The sequence below is a fragment of the Puntigrus tetrazona genome, chromosome 13 (assembly GCF_018831695.1).
Source record: "Puntigrus tetrazona isolate hp1 chromosome 13, ASM1883169v1, whole genome shotgun sequence".
NCBI classification, from domain to species: Eukaryota; Metazoa; Chordata; class Actinopteri; order Cypriniformes; family Cyprinidae; genus Puntigrus; species Puntigrus tetrazona.
In genome coordinates this window covers 17885566-17902284 of record NC_056711.1, presented here as the reverse complement: position 1 = coordinate 17902284, position 16719 = coordinate 17885566, and the positions used below count along the sequence as shown (strand labels likewise).

The 16719-nt window shown below is 36.0% G+C and overlaps 1 long non-coding RNA gene across 1 annotated transcript; it reads left to right on the top strand.

Moving 5' to 3' along the window:
* Positions 1–2169: 2169 nt before the first annotated feature.
* On the top strand, positions 2170–10248 carry LOC122356989. Its single transcript, XR_006252405.1, has 3 exons — positions 2170–2325; positions 8795–8892; positions 8982–10248. It is a non-coding gene; the product is annotated as an uncharacterized LOC122356989 (long non-coding RNA).
* Positions 10249–16719: the final 6471 nt, after the last annotated feature.

Genomic DNA, 16719 nt, shown 5'->3' with positions numbered 1-16719 from the left:
AACAGAGATACAGGTCTGATCGCCACCGTCAGACTCCTGCACGCGGGGCTTGCCAACTTCACTTTACGTCACTCAACTTTGTGAAGCATTAAATCGTGTACATTAAGTGATGGGGAAAAACTGTTTCCTGCTGAAAATGAGGCTATTTCTAACCGTCGGGCGTACCTGCAGCCATTATATTAATGTTATATTAATGTTCTTGCACTCATGCTGTGGCCCGTCTCTGATTACGCTGAAATAATATTAATATTTCAACTTATTTAAAAACCGTCTGAAGGTCCCTGCACACCGAGTCCAGAATTTTTGCATGCATTTTTTTCAGCTTTTTTTTCATATTCGTCATCCTTTGTTATTCAAATGATTGCTACGGATGCGAAAAGGCAGAGAATTGAGCGTGGTACAAAAATAAAGATATTAATGAATTTCGGAGAAACGTGATTTACATAACGTACGGTCATATGTATTGCTTTTTTACGTGCATACATTTCGGACAAAGAGTTGAATCAGTATTCGGTCAGCCTTATAGATTTTTAGTTATTAGTTTACAAAATAGTTTAAACTTCATGCGCTTTATTATTGTAGGTCTTTTTGCTGAATATTTGATCATATATGTTGTTTGCAAACCATACCCTTTCATAGTAAAGTAACTTAGTTACAGTTCATGTAAGTTAAATTTAAATTTAATTAATTGGTAAAGTAACTTTTTTTTAAATAGTTTTTAATTTTTAAAAAGCATGTGTATATATATATGTATATATATGTGTATATATATATATATATATATATATATATATATATATATATATATATATATATATATATATGCTTAATTTATTTTAATTAATCATTAAAAATTAATACGTCTACATTTTATAATTTTTATTTTTATTGTTTTCAAATTACAGCACAGTTTTATGGAAAAAACATTTCTTTGCTGTGTCACCACAAAAAGCATGTGTCCAAGGAAAAATCTTTTACGTCTACAAGTAATCATCAGCAATTGAAATTCGCGTGGAGCGGCACAGCCTTTGCTGATCGTACAGAAACATAAAGCTAAAAGTAGCACGCGGCCGGTGGTTTGTCTGCATGTCTACACTGACTCAGCTGTAATTGGCTGTTGGTTTAGTAGGTGAGGTGGTGTTGAAACGCTGGTGCCGGTGGGGAGATCTCTTCTAATGGTGTCCAGCGGCCGGCCCAAAACCACACAACACACTCAGCATTGACTCCACATGCGGTGCCGCCCAGACAGCCGAGGTGTGTGGGCCCGGTGCACAGGACAACCACACTCGCCCTCTGTGTTTGTGTCTTTCATTTTCTTCTTCTGAAGGAAATCACAGGAACGAGAGGTCATTGTGAGAGGAAGAACACATGCAGAGGGACCAATGAAGCTTCACGTGCAGATTCACTTGTGGTTCGCAAGGAAAGTGTAAAACAGTTTTTCTCGTCTTTCTACATGCAAGGAGCTCTATGTGTCTCTTTCACTGTATCGGTTTGACAGTTTTCTGGACGGTTTTATAGTCTGACAAACATGATAAACATTTTTAACACACACACACAAACACACACATTATTTGCATGTTACATATTTTTTTTACATTTTTGTTGTCACGCCACCAATTTTTATTTGACATCTATTATATATTGTCATGTAATTATGTATATATATATATATATATATATATATATATATATATATATATATATATATATATATATAGTTTGGAATATCCATTGTTAGTTATATTTAATTAAAAAAAAAAAAATATATATATATATATAAAAAAATACATAGGTCTTTTTAATTAAGAAATATACAGTAATAAAATATACAAAAAATGTATAAAAAAATACAACAATATTTTTCATTATTATAAAGTATGTGTGTTATTTTGATTTTAAATAAAAAAAAACAAAAAAAAAACAAACAAACATTTGATTAAATCTTAATTTGAAACTTAACAATTGCATTAGACGGACAAGTCTAAAAATGTACACGTAGAATAGTGCACTGCATTTTTTAAAAGATGCATTTCATCCTAATGAAAGTCCACAAGCCAGACTATTAGTGTTAACCCAGTGTGACCCTGTCCTTAGTGTAATGGATTGAGAAAGAGCTGCATTGCATTAGACGAGTCGCTCTTTTTTTTTTTTTTTTTTTTTTTAGAAATGAGAAGGACCGCACTGCCCACACTCCAAGTCCTCTTGCCCCGAAAACCGCATCTGACCACCAGGACCTCAGGGAAACCACGGCCTGATGGAGGAATAAAGAAAGCGAGAGAGGCAGAGAGAGGTGGAGATGCTTTGGCCCCACAGCAGCTGATGGTGGTATTAAGATATTAATTGCTTTTTGACATTATTTGGTTGCGGCCGGGTCGGTGAGCCCTTGTTTTACACTGAAGGCCACACAGACTAAAACACACTTCACTCTGCCTCCGCCTGAAAACACCATCGATTCTAATATGTGAATCCTACAAAGTACTCTAATTAAATTTGCTAGGCCGAATTTCCAATATTGCATACAAAAACAAAACAAATCTTAATATGTCATTAAGGGGCAAGAACAAATTGCAAATCATTGTACTTGAAGAAAATCATAGTTATATAGAAATTACACATTTTAGGTGTATTCTGACTACTATAGATTACTTTTGACCCTATTTATATAAAATAATATTTTCTATATGGAAAGATTAATAATCTAATAAGTACCTAATTAAATAAAAATAAAACACTTAAAGGTGCTATATGTAGGATTGACACATAGTGGTTTAACTAGGTATTGCAATCCAAATAAAAAATATTGGAGACAGGTTTTTTCACCCCACCCCTCTTACTCAGACTTGACCCACACGCAGGTTGCCAGATTCCCGCTCAGATCCCTTTCATTTGCCAGCTTCCATGCTTGCAATTAAATACGCTGTGTTTTCTACCAACTGGCAACCCGGGGTTCCGAAACATGATTGGGTAAACTGACAGTGGGCGGGTTTGCAGAAAACAGAAGCTGACATTCCGGGCAGGAACGAACATTTTCAAAGGAGAATAATTGACTGTAGCATTGTTTTTCAGATAAATATGTTAACTTAGCTCTTAAATATCTGCCAACATATAATATTTTTATGCTTTAGTAGAGTCAAAATCCTACATACAGCAAATTTAAACACACACAAAAGTGTGTTTTGTGTATCATAATAATCAGTTTAATTTCGCATAATGTACTGCCGCTTGAATTAGATGTAATATCAATTTAATAAATATTTTACTGTCACTTGATTAAGAAAATGTTAAAATGTAATTGTATAATTAGCAGTGCTATTTTAGTGTTTATAAAATTTAGAATCGGATTTTATTGGTCTATGTTGTGTTTTCCTTATTAGTAACAAATTTTTCCAAAAATGTCGTTATAATTTGTATTCATTAATGTCAAATTTCTTAATTTCTTTCATATTTCATTTATATATATATATATATATATATATATATATATATATATATATATATATATATATATATATATATATATATATATATATATATTTATTTTTTTTTTTTTTTTTTTTTTTCTGATTACGTAATCCAGATTACATGTAATCATTTGCTACCCAGCACTGACGACCGTTAAAAGTCAGGCTAGGCTAACACTAACCTTGAAAAGACACAAACATTGTGTAACCTGTGTGAGTTTGTAGACCGCAGGCCCATAAACACCAGCGTTACTGGTCAGGATCAGAGAGATGGAGAAAGTGAATCACCAGGCGTTCGCTCTGAAGGACATACCCTATACTTAAAACTACTGCCGTCATCATGCGTTCAGCCTGTGTGTTAAAGTACAGGCGAGCTCATATTACATATATTAGGTGACTCTAATGCATTTTTAAAGAAATAGCTGCAATTCAGAAATCTCTCTGAATGGATATTATTGTATTCTGTAAGGTCCCTATAGTCTCTCTGCTCGCTTTTCATTCATATAAATCTCTTCAGGCAATCTTTTGAAAGTCATTCACAAGCTTTATAAAGAACGTAGTATTTCACACATGAATTTAGCTTTATTTTGTGTTTTAACTTCTGTTCGGTTATTATTTTGCTTGGTCTAATGTTGCTTGCCAAACCCCTGATCTGTAAGCATTCAGCTTTAGTTTGTAAGTCATCCTGCAGTGTTTTGGTCACAGACATGAAGGATTCATCAAATCATGAGGATTTCTGCAGATACGCGTGCATCAGACTTTTAGGTACTTGTTTGGCAAATGCAAAAAAACCCTGTAAAATCCACAAAAATGCAGTCCTATAGAAAAACCAGTATCAGAGAAAAAACGTGCTTAAAAGTGTAGACTTTTTAGACTTTTAGAATAGACTAGAAACTGGATAGCAACATATAACTATTTAGTAAACTGGACAACAACCAATGCATCGCGATGCATCAAAACTGCTCAGGACACAAAAAGGATGCAGTAAAAATCGGATAGCAACTAACTAACTTAAAACTGCACAGAACATGCTGGAAACTGAACAGCAAGCAATGTCCTGACAACCACCTAAAACACCCTGACATCAACCAAATAGTGCTCGCAATTGAGTAGAGAAAGGCTGAATTTGGTGTTTCAGCCAGTCTCAGCGCGAACCGGACCTGTGTTTGTAAGGTCCTGAGATGTTCTAATTAACAGTTTGATGGATTGCGTTCTGTAGGTGCTGGGTGATAAATAGTCCCGCACCTCTAAGGTGAACTTGAGTAGAAGTGTTTCCACTACTGTCAAAGAGAGACAGCCTTCAGACCTGCACTGGAAAACACCAACCCGCGCCAGAAGAACAATTACATCCAGAAAGTATCGGCATTCATATCAGAGCGATTTTAAGATAAAGAGAGACATAGACGCCTGAGAGACCTCAACGCGTAATATTTAGAAAACAAAATGCTTCCATGGGAACCGGAGACCTCGTGATGTTCCTTTGGAGTCTACAAATACCTGTTATGTAGAAGCCTTGTTTTAGTTAGATATGTATATGTATGTGTGTGTGTGTGTTTAAGTTGCAGTATGCTGTATTGCATAGACAACTGTGCTTTTTTTGCTGCTGGAACAAGCATTTTTGCATAGTCAATAGCAGCTTTACCTCTCTTGTGTGCGTCTCTGCACTGCAGCTCATTAAAAATAGACAGAGCGTTTAGAGAGAGTTAAAGTCCTAATGTAAAATCTTTACCAGTGACTTAAGTACAGCGCCGAGATCTGTTTCTGCTGAGCGAGCTGAATAATAAACTCGCCGTCTACCGCGCGCTGAGTTACAGCAGCCATGTCTGCGTGGGGCTTTTATTTAACAGTTTTGTTTTCGTCTCATTAAAAGTCCATCAGTTTGTCAGGAAGAAGGCAATAATCATGTTGTCTTGATAAAAGATACCGTTAATGTACAAAACTTCAGCCTGTTTTCCATCAGTGTAACTTTCTCAGTTCGCTCTGCTGCTAATGAAAGGATTCGTTATTATTATTATTTCGAATGAATGCTGATCTTTGTGACTTTAAGCAGATGTCTACGTGAGAGAAAAAAAATCATATATAGTGGTAAAAAAATAAATGATGCAGCGGGTGGTTTTTATTTAAGCTCCATTAGATGAGAGGCGTGTAGAATTGTTGCCGCCAGGGACTATTTTTTATAGCGGAAGGACCGCATTTAACGAATTTCAATACATATTTTTATTTATTTATTTTTTTTAATTCTGTGATAACCGTTTAATAAAAGCACTAAGGTACTCGAGGCAGTGCTGAAGGGGTTGCAGGCACTCCTCTAACAACGCCTGGTTTATTTATTATATATTAAGCAGCACAGCTGTTTTCAACACTGATAATAATGAGTGATTAATAAATAACACTGATTAACGACGCTGAATACTGGAGTATCGTGTTGAAAATGCAGCTTTGCATCACAGGAATAAATTACATTTTAAAATATACTGGAACAAAAGTTATTTAAAATGTTTTTTTTTAATTATATAGTTTTTTACTGTATTTTATGATCAAATAAATACATTCTTGGCAAACATAATAAACTTTTTTCAAATATACTGTATATACATGTTTATTTACAAATGCACTACTGATCCATTTCTAGTTCTACTTAGTGTTTGGCTAATTCTGTGTTTACTTGCATACAGTTTAAAGACCATCAATTTTGACCGAGCAACCCATTCCCTCCCTTTCCTCCCTATGGCTCTGTCTCCAGCAACTTTTCAGTAAAACAGAGCGTGAATGTGAAAAGCGTCGCCGATAGGCAGCCGCACAATACCACTAACGCGTTAAAATGACTTCCAGATGTCTCCGACTCCTGATCAAGAGGAGGAAGAGTAGGGGGGAAACCAGAAGAGTACAGGAAACCAAAGCAAAATAAATGATTTGCAAATGTAGCGTGGGGTGGGGGAGACTGACGGACGGCTAGAGCCGGCGGTCTGGTGCTGGTTAGATGTGGTGCTGGCTCCGGGTGGGCTGCTGTGGGTGACAGTGATGGAGGAGGTGAGAGAGAACGCCCGGTGCGTTCGGTCAGACACCTGTGCCAGCTCTCGTATATAGCCTCTCAGAACCCACTCGCAGATCGGACGTCCCGTGAGGGGCGCCAACTACAAGAATAGACTGAGGTTCTCGTGATAAACCTTGTTTCAGCTCGTGCTTTCAAACGGACAGGCCCTAAAACAGGGTTTTCCTGGCAGTTGATAGAAGAACCATTTGTGTTTACCTAAAAGACACGTTATATTAGGTGGACTTAACTACTATGCTTTCAACAGGAAATAAGTATGACAATGCACTTATTGTTGTCATATTGTATTGCACAACGATTTTGATGCTATTAAGGTGGTTACGGGTAAGGTTAGAGACAGGATTGGTAGTATGGGTAGGTTTAAGGGTGATTTAAGGTGTAAGGCATGGATCATAACAGAAATTACAATTAAATATAAATATGTTGTGCACAGTAAGTGCATTGTACCTTATGATTAATTTAAACATTTTAAAAACCCAAAGAACCATTTGCGTGATGAAGAGCATTGGTAACAATTAAGAATAGGTAACACTTGTTAACTATTAACTCTTAACTTCTCCTAAATTCTTAATTCGCAGCTTATTAATACTTAGTAAGGTAGTTGTTAACTTTAGGGAAGGATTAGAATAAGGTCATGCAGAATATGGCATTAATATGTGCTTAATTAGCAAATATTCTCAGTAATATGCATGCTAATAAGCAACTATGGTGTAACTGTAAAATTGTTACTAGAAAATTTTGTGCTATAGAAAATTTCAAATTAAAGTTTTTTATGGAACCATCAATGTCCCAATTTTCCTCAAAGAACCTTTTAACGGTTCTTAAAAGAACGATTTAGAATAACATTTTGGTAATCTGCTTCCACCAAGAACGTTTTGTGGAATAAAAAGCTTTTAAAGGTTCTTCATGGAACCCCAAAAAATCAGATGGAATTATAAAACAGGGGCACACTCTTTTCCTTTTTACTGCTTCTGGCTGTGACTGTCAAACGCTTCAAAGCCATTCAGTTTGTCCTACATGAGTTCATAATTTGGTTATGGGACAAAAAAGTAGACTGCAGGCAGTGTGAATAGGCTCTAGGAAGCTCTGACAGATAGGAATGCATAATTCCGATTTTGATGGTGAATTTTGAGCATAACCGATCTTACAGTCTACCTTATATTTTATCAGCATTTCTTGCATTTGTGTCTAAATGTATTATAAATATATTACATTGGAGGGCCTTAATTTGGTGTTTAGATTTGGGGATCTCAGCAAATCTGAAATATGCTACAGTTTTGCATGGAGAATGTGCGTGAAGAATATTTTTCTTAGTAAAGTACCACACTGTACTCTCTGTATGATGAACAACACAAGCATCATATGATAGATGTTGACAGCAAATATTGTTCAGCGTTAGTGCGTTTTATAGGTGTGGAATCTAATCAAGTGTTAACCTTCAGCTCAATGGCCTCTCACGGGAAAAACAGCTGAGGAGAGAGCAGCATGAGAAATGTGCGGAGAGTAAAATAAAGGAGGAAACGAGGACACTAAACATTACACCACAAAGCTTTTGATATATACTGTATGTCAAAAATGTACATTGTTTTGTGTATTCATTGGTTTAACGTGTATAAGGTAATTAATGCTTTCGTTCAGCAAGGATGCATTGAATTCAGACATTTACCATATTGTTACAAAAGATTCCCATTTTTCAAATAAATGCTATTCTCCTGAAAAAATGCATCACTGTTTCACAACAAATGATAATCAACACAGCTGTTTTTATCATTGATGATAATAAAAAAAAAAAAATGTGAGCAGCAAATCAGCATATTAGAAGGATTTCTGAAGGGTCATATGACACTGAAGACTGGAGAAGTGATGCAGAAAATTCAGCTTTGCGTCCAAAAAATGAATGGCATTTTAAAATATATTACAACAGAAAACAGTTCTTTTGAATTGTAGCGATATTTAACAATACCGCTGTTCTTAATGTACTTCTAATCAAATGAATTTCAATAGCTTGTTGAGCAATAACTTCAGCTCTTTAATTACATCTTAATTGAATTTCCTTGCCATTTGTGTAAACAGTAAAAGCTTGACCAGGGCCGATTTCCACGTCTTTTTATTTAAATTACAACAAAAGGATCTTAATTATACGACGGTTAAAAACAGAGTTCGACACAGAGTTCAAAATAAACTAAATAATCGTAAGTTAAGTTTCTACCATTGGAGTATCTACTATAGTTTTTTTCTATTTTCCGGCTTCACCGTTTTCTCTTTTTGTCTCTCTCTTCAGACTCAGAAAGAGAGTCAATTATAGGGCTATAAAGGTCTCTTTAGCCCAGAGACGGGCCGCCTGTGTCGGGGGAAGCTGAAAGCTAACGTGATTACCGGGTAAGTTTATAAGCTGTAAGTGCTGAGATGAAGTGAATGCTCTCTCAGAGGAGACAAACAGAAAGATAAACTCTCTTATTCTCTTTCAGAGTGGAACAACTAGCAGCACACAGGAGACACACAGAAAAACTGTATACATGCCTCTGGAGGTTAGCATCGACGGATCCGTGTCCTGACTACATCCTTTTTGGGGTAATATAAAGCCTGGAGAGATCATGAAGTTTATTTAAAATAGTAATTAGGTAGGCTATCCATACAAACTTTCTCAAAACATGTAACCAGATAAGCTATGCTACAGAAAACGGTATTCAAAAAAGCACCAAAAAGCAGACCATTCATGCACTATATTTTATGATTTATATTTAAGGCAGCAGTTCTCGTCGAAGCTTGCATTGAATCTGTTTTCACCGCAAACGAAGATTTTCTTACTTGATATGTTGTTTTTCATTGCAAGTCTACAAATTCTTAAATCAGGATTCATTTACTTTGACGTGGCATGTTTTTAGTTTTCAGTGAACTATCCCTTTAAAACGAGATGCATTTGCTTGTGAACCAAAACGGCCTCAGATATTAAGTCACGTTTCCCGAACAACGTATTGAAATTAAACGGGTTTATGCTTGAAACAGGGAAAAAGAATATGTATCAATGGCGTAAGAAAGATGTTGTTTTCATTCTGAATTTAATATATTTTAATTACCACACTGACAGACATCTTTTCTTGTTTTGAACACTTTTGGCTTAACATTTCAAGTCAGTTTATCTAGCAAACTTGTTTTGATTTAAAGGGATAGTTCACTCAACACAAAAAGATCTTTTGCGTTCAACAGAAGAAAGCCACTCTTAACTTTTGAACAACTTGATGGTTGAGTTTTAATTTTTGGGTGAGCTATCTCTTTAAGAATTTTTAGATATACATGCAATAAATGCAGAACTAGGTTTGGTATTAAAACAATTTCTTTAATATGGTTACTGATACATCCTTACGCTTCAGCAGCCTATGCAGTGCGGTACAGCGAGCATACACAAGCAGCGCTTTCCTTCAATGACCCCTTCAGATTTTCACTAAATGCGTTTTATTTCACCCAGCGGTGAAATCACACATATCTGAGGAGAACCACTGACTAAAAATATCTCCCCTCCACAAATGGAACACCATTCACACACACTTCTGAACAGCCCATACTGTACACGTGTGAGTGAACACACACTCACACAGCTCCGCCCCGGGTTCAGTTTGCCCTCAGTTCTCCTGATCTCCGGCCAATGTCCTGCCAGCATTCTGGGTGGTCCCATTCCTGTGGTTCTGGCAACCCATCTGTCCACCGAGCCAAAATATTACAAACACACCCATTTACTTGTCTATAAGACAGAGTGAGGTTAAATGACTAGATCATGAACGCTAGCTAACGCTCCTATAAATGCAAGTACACTTATACATTGTGAAACATTGACTTCAAAATATAGCTGCCTGTTTATGGTTGCGTTTTGGAGCTTAACGGTGAAAAGCATTGTCCACTTGCACTGCCCAAGTTGAGCTTCGGGTAGAGTTTGGGTAAAATCCTCTGAAGCAAACCAAATAAATGGTTACACTGATCCTTCAACCTTCACAACTCATTCAGTGGCAAACATGTCGACACATTCCTGCCCAGAGTTGTTTATGGTGTCCAGAATACTTGTCATGCATTTTTATATGTTTTTTTTTATATATTATACATTTTTATATATTACAGCAATCAATCACCAATAAATATAGGAAATACAGTAAATTATTATAACACATATTTATGCAACTTTTAAAAAAAGGCACTATATTTTATTATTTCTGTAAGTATTTGTGTGGTAAAATGAGAAAAAGTAAGTTATTTTTAAAAAGATTGATTTATACTGTATTATACAGTATTTTAAATTTTTTAAAAATTACATTCATAAAAATAACCTTTGAAAATAATGGGGATTATAAAAAAATCTATAATTTTTGTTAATGCAATTACAATAAAATAAACGTTTTAAGTCTTTAAAAATATTTATATCATACAGTAGTTTTATATTAGTTTCTCTGTAATTTAATGTAATGAAAATTACCTTTGAGAATAATAGGAGAAAAACATTAAAGTAGTGTTTATAAATTATTTTAATATAGACTAGTTTTTTTTTAATTAAATGTAATTTAATAAGAAAATGTTTTGTTAAAAAATCAGATAATGTAATTTATAAAATGCTGTTTTATGTATACTGTATGAATCATCATTGAGAATAATGGGAGTTTTTTTTTCGGTTTTTTTTTTTATACATAATTAGATGTAATTGTGTTTACTTTATTAATCTCAGTCCCAGACCAGCCTCAGACCACCCACAGCCCGTTCACTGATGGATGCACATAAAAACTGCAAGCACTGACTGAAACTCATCACACTGGATGAATGAGCACTTCTTAGAAAGACCTGATTTAGCCAACGTTCTCCAGGTTAGCGCCATTAGATCTCTGAAAGGTATTCCGAGCTTTGTTCTGGGAAAGTTTTACAAAGTCTCTGCCTATACTTTCATTGGCAATGCAAATGATTTGAACGAGTGTCTCCGTGTTAGTCTATTAACGTCATGCCGAGTTCGAATAAAGCTGCGACTAGTTAAAACAAAACAACCGAAACTAATTGCTTTTTGTCAGTCGGGGTGGGGTGTCAGTTGGGGGACTTTTCCTGAGCGGTCGGTTCTTGGTTAGAATAAGCAGCAAACTGGACATGAGTTTCTGCTGATAGTCAAACATCTGACTGTGTGAGGCAGGCCCCGCCGGCCGTGTTTTGTCTTCTGTGAAGACTCTGCTTCGACTAAATGAGCTGATACGGCCAGCCTGTGTCCTAATGCGTTCAAGCCCTCCCGAGAAGCTCTTACTCACGAAGCAAGTTGCGAATAAGTTAAAAAGAATAACACTTTATTAAATGAATCGAATTGCCTTCAATGCAAATGCTGCATCTATTATGTCCGCCATATTTTCTCACTGATATACCTCAAACTGAAGTTCTGCAGATTCGTCTTTCATAATTCTTCATATCCAGTACTGAAGCCTAAGGCTCTACTTTATGAGAGCAAATCCAGAATAGCATTTCGGCTTAACAGAGCTGCACAAGACCAGCCAAGCAAGCTAATATATCAGCTGGAAACGACAACTGCCTCGCCATCGCATACATTTATCAGCTGATTTTCATAACTTTATAACAGCGTGATTTATATTTCTTTAACACCATCCATACTGCACCCATTATTCCCCTCTTAGGATGTGTTTCATGCAAGGGAATTGATTTATGAGTCAGCTACTCTGTTCTGGACCGAGTTACGCGCAGCAGTTCACCCCGCGAACCGCAAAACGCTGTTGCTTTATATCAACAGGTGTTGATGGATCGCATAAAAGAGAGATAGAAACAGATTGAAAGGTGTGTGTGTGAGCGAGAGAGAGAGAGAGAGAATGAGAAAGGCAAGCAGAGAGAGAGAGAGACTGCTCCCATCTGCTCTACATTAGCCACCGTTTTTAGCGGGTCAAGGTTTTGCTCTTTGTAAATGTATGTTTGTACAGGTTCGTGTCACAACAGCTCGCAGACTAGAAGCGGCGGCGTCTCAAACGTGTGCGATTGTAACCAAAGAGTGACGCTTCGCTCCGTCCTCCAGGTCTCCCTTATGTAAAGCTCGTACCCCCTCGCCAGCTCGGGCTTCCGCTCTTAATGAGATCCGATCGGAGGAGGGCTGCTCTCGTGGCTCTTGACGGCTGTCACATGTGGAAGTGATTGCCGAATCTCGTGCTGCCGACGGTAAGCGTGAGGACCAGAAAGCCCCGGGTGTGTCTAAAGCAGATCCAGCGTAAGCCGTCCAAGAGAGAGCCGTTTGTAACGGAGGCCTCATAGGGGCAGATTCGCTCAAACACAAGGCATTTCTATGCAAAGAAACAGCGTTATATATTCAGTAAATACCCAAAAACGTGATTTGTCCTGGAACGACGTGCGCTGGCATTTTAAAGGGCCGGCTCAGGTTGGATCATGTTTCATGAAAATCGCATTTAGCACAGGTTGTCATCGCTGCAGACAATGATAAATGATTTAAACGTTTTAAATATTTGGTGTGCTGCTTTAAATGCCAGCTGGTTTGAATAATAATTTAAAAAAACATAATGCGGCATTTAAAAATATAAATTTATATACAGGTTATTTTTATTCATTAAAAACCCAGGAACACTACTGTAGTCATTTGAGATTTTGGGGTAAATGGCGGCTTAATATTTAATGAATTATTGAAATAATATACATTTATGAATAAATATGTTTGTTAAAATATTAGTGCTGTCAATTGATTGCAAATTGCGTTAATCACAGTCTTACAGATAATAAATACCCTTCTGCGCTGCGATGACTGCAAGAAGTTGGGGTCAAACCTTACCGCAATATTCATTTTTGTTAAAAAATGTATGTAATTAATTAACGCATTAACATCGACAGCACTAAAAATATTCAAATGAAATACTGTTATAAACTGTAATAAAATATTTACAATTTTACTTGTGTGTTGCTTTTTGAAATATGTCTCATGCTCGTCAAGGCTGGATTGATTTGATTATGAATACAAAAAAACTAAACAAAAAATTTAATAAATGAAATAAAATAAAAAATGCAATTTATTGCTGTGGTGTAAAGCTGCATTTCCAGCATCAGTACTCCAGTCTTCAGTGTCACATGATCCTTTAGAAATCATTCTGATTTGCTGCTCAAACATTTATTATCAATATTGTAAACACATGTGCTGCTTAATATTTTTGTGGAAATTGTGAATTTTTTCAGAGCTCATTAATTAGAAAGTTATTATCATTAAAAATGCTGTAACTGTCAATTTGATCAATTTAATGAGACCCTTGCTGAATACGAATAATAGTTTCTTTCAGAAAACACAAAACGTATGGTATATTGTGCATTATATGGAAGCTTTATTTTTTTCTAATCTTGATTCAGAGCTGTCTTTCTCACCCAAACGCTTCCTTTTCTCTTTTCATAGTTTTTTCCCAAAGAAAATGACGGGAAAGCCCCTGAGAAGCAGCGACAGTCCCTCCTCATCATCTGTAAGCCATGTGCATGTGCATTAGAGTTGTGCGTAATAAGCCCTCAGAGGGATCTAATGGATTATGGACCAAACACTTGAAGACCTGTACAAAGAGCAGGGCCAGAATGACCAGCATTGTTTAGTGTCATTAGCCTTGTCTAATGAGGGTTCTGGTGAATAAAGGAGAGTTGAGTGAGTAAATAATGTATTGGTGTTGTTTGGGGGGGGGTTCTCCCAGTATATGAAAATCCAGGAGCCATAGAGAATGTATTTAATGAGGACACATGACATCATTTCCCCCGAGGAAGGAAAAAAGGGCATCATAAACTCATGTGACAGAAAAAAAAGGCAATTACTGCCATGGAAAAAAATTAAAAGGTAATTGTGATACTGACTTGAGTTGCATAACAAAATTATAACAAAATTGAGCGATGTAAAGTCGGTATTCTTGCAATTCTACGTTTATGGCTCGCAATTATACATTTAAAGTCTTTTTTTCTGAATACTAAGTTTACATTTTAGTCTTTACTTTTCTGTTTCAGTACCTTTTTATCTCACTTCTTTTCTTTGATGATGCAAACTCTGAATTCTGAACTTGCAATTGCTAATAATAACATTAGAATTGCGAGATATGAACTTAAAATTGTAAATTATAAAGATTTGTGACTTTATATCTTGTATAATTCTGACTTTATAACTCAAAATGACGTGATATAAAGTCACAGTTCTGACTTTAACTTTTAACTTTAGTTTTTTTTCTAGAATTGTGATAGATAAACTCGCAATTGCAAAAACCCGATGTCTTCTCATAATCGTGTGAAAAATGTGTTCTCATAAATATCACGCAATTCTGACTTTATATCTTGCAGTTGTGAGTTTCTAATGCAATCTTGAGATTTGTGAGCAATTAAGAGTCTCAATTACCTTTTTTATTTTTTATTCCTAGCCGTGAACGGGTTCATCTCACAGTTAATACATTTTTTTTTTAGATTTGCGAGAAAAAAGTCTGAATTGTAAGATATAAACTCCATATTGTCACTCCATAATGCCATCCATGCACTGTAACAAAAAAAAAAAAAAAAAAAGATAGCAAATAGGACAATGGTTTTCAAGACAATGCTACTTCAGTCTTTTAACCTAAACATTTCATGTTTAATTCAATTCATAATTACTTGTGATATTTACTGGCATTTTGTGAGTGAAAATAGCTTCTAAATAAACCACCGCCAAGCCCCTTTGCATTAGATACTTACATCCTGCTTGTTATTTATTAAAAATCCTTTAATATATTTCAAGAATGACACAAATGACTTAGTACAGTCATCTGGAGGACGAGTTGCATCATTCCCATAACACTGAGACGGGATGTGTGTGCTCAGTTAAATAGAACAGAGGCAGATTTTTATTGATATGCCTAATGAAAGAGTGCGGACGGATGGATGGATATATTTCATGCTTTGACGGACTGCCATTCCCGGAGACGAGGCTGAGGATCAGTGTCAGCTGGTGAATAATAGATGTTGTTTATGAGAGTATATATTCAATCTGACCCCAGAGGTTACCGACAGAACTGCAACACAACTCCCGCAGGAGGAGAGAGGGAGAAGGGGAGAGATAGAGAGGGAAAAGTGACAGATGATGTTCGTTTAGGGACGCAATGGGTCATTGAGTGAGGAGGGACTGCATGATGAGCCATTAGTGACACGTCTCAGATCGTCTAATACACACACACACACACACACGCAGCTATTAGTGATGTCAAATGTCTCTGTAAACATTACAAGCCTAGAGCACTCAGTCATACAGGGCAACAACATCACATGTGCTGGTATGACCTGTAAGGATGGCCGAGATAATGAAAAGAAAATGCATGTGGCAAAAAACAAGCAAAAAAAAAACACAGATGTTCTATTTACTTTTCATTCATTTAAAAAAAATGTGATTAAATAACTCAGAAATGTTAGTTAAAAATATATTTAAAAAATATTTCTTTGAATGCATTTGTTTACATCGTAACCTTAATTTTGAGACGTGTCATTTTTGTACTAATACCGAATATAAATAACATTTTTAAATAAGAATCCTGAAATTTATATCATGTTTTGATTCGACAACCTTTCCTCAACCTCCCTTTGTCTTAAAAAAAATCGCGGTAATGAGGATGTATTAGGGTCGTCTGTGTGATGGGGTCATTTCCTGTTGGTTTTCTTGTGAAATGACAAGAAGCATGGTTACATCACACTTACTTTGATTTGGCATACAAAGGTTGTTCAGATATTAATATCTTAAAAGTCCCTCTCCTTGTTTATTTTTACATATTTTTTCTATCATCTATTTTTATCTATCTATCTATCTATCTTAGACATATAAGTCATTGTGCGTATGAAATACAGTTCTGTTTTGATTTAACCAATAATTTGTTATTTCATATTAATAGGTCCATTCAAAAATACACAACATTGTCACAGAACATGGTAAGTTCAGCACAATCATCTATCTGATACATAATACTGGCTAATAAATAATTATACATGAAGCTGTCATATCTGAAGCAATGATTTGATTGGCCTCTGCCAGCAGGTGGAACCGCGTGTCCCTGTAACACCTTCCTCCGTCTCGGTGCTTTTTTGGTCTATTTAAGCTTCATCAGGCTTTAGGTCTACACCGCACCATCTAGTATTTGCGAACTGCAAATTGCGAAGGGCAGGAATTCATGCATGCAGATGTGCAGAGTCAGACAAATGCTTGCACCG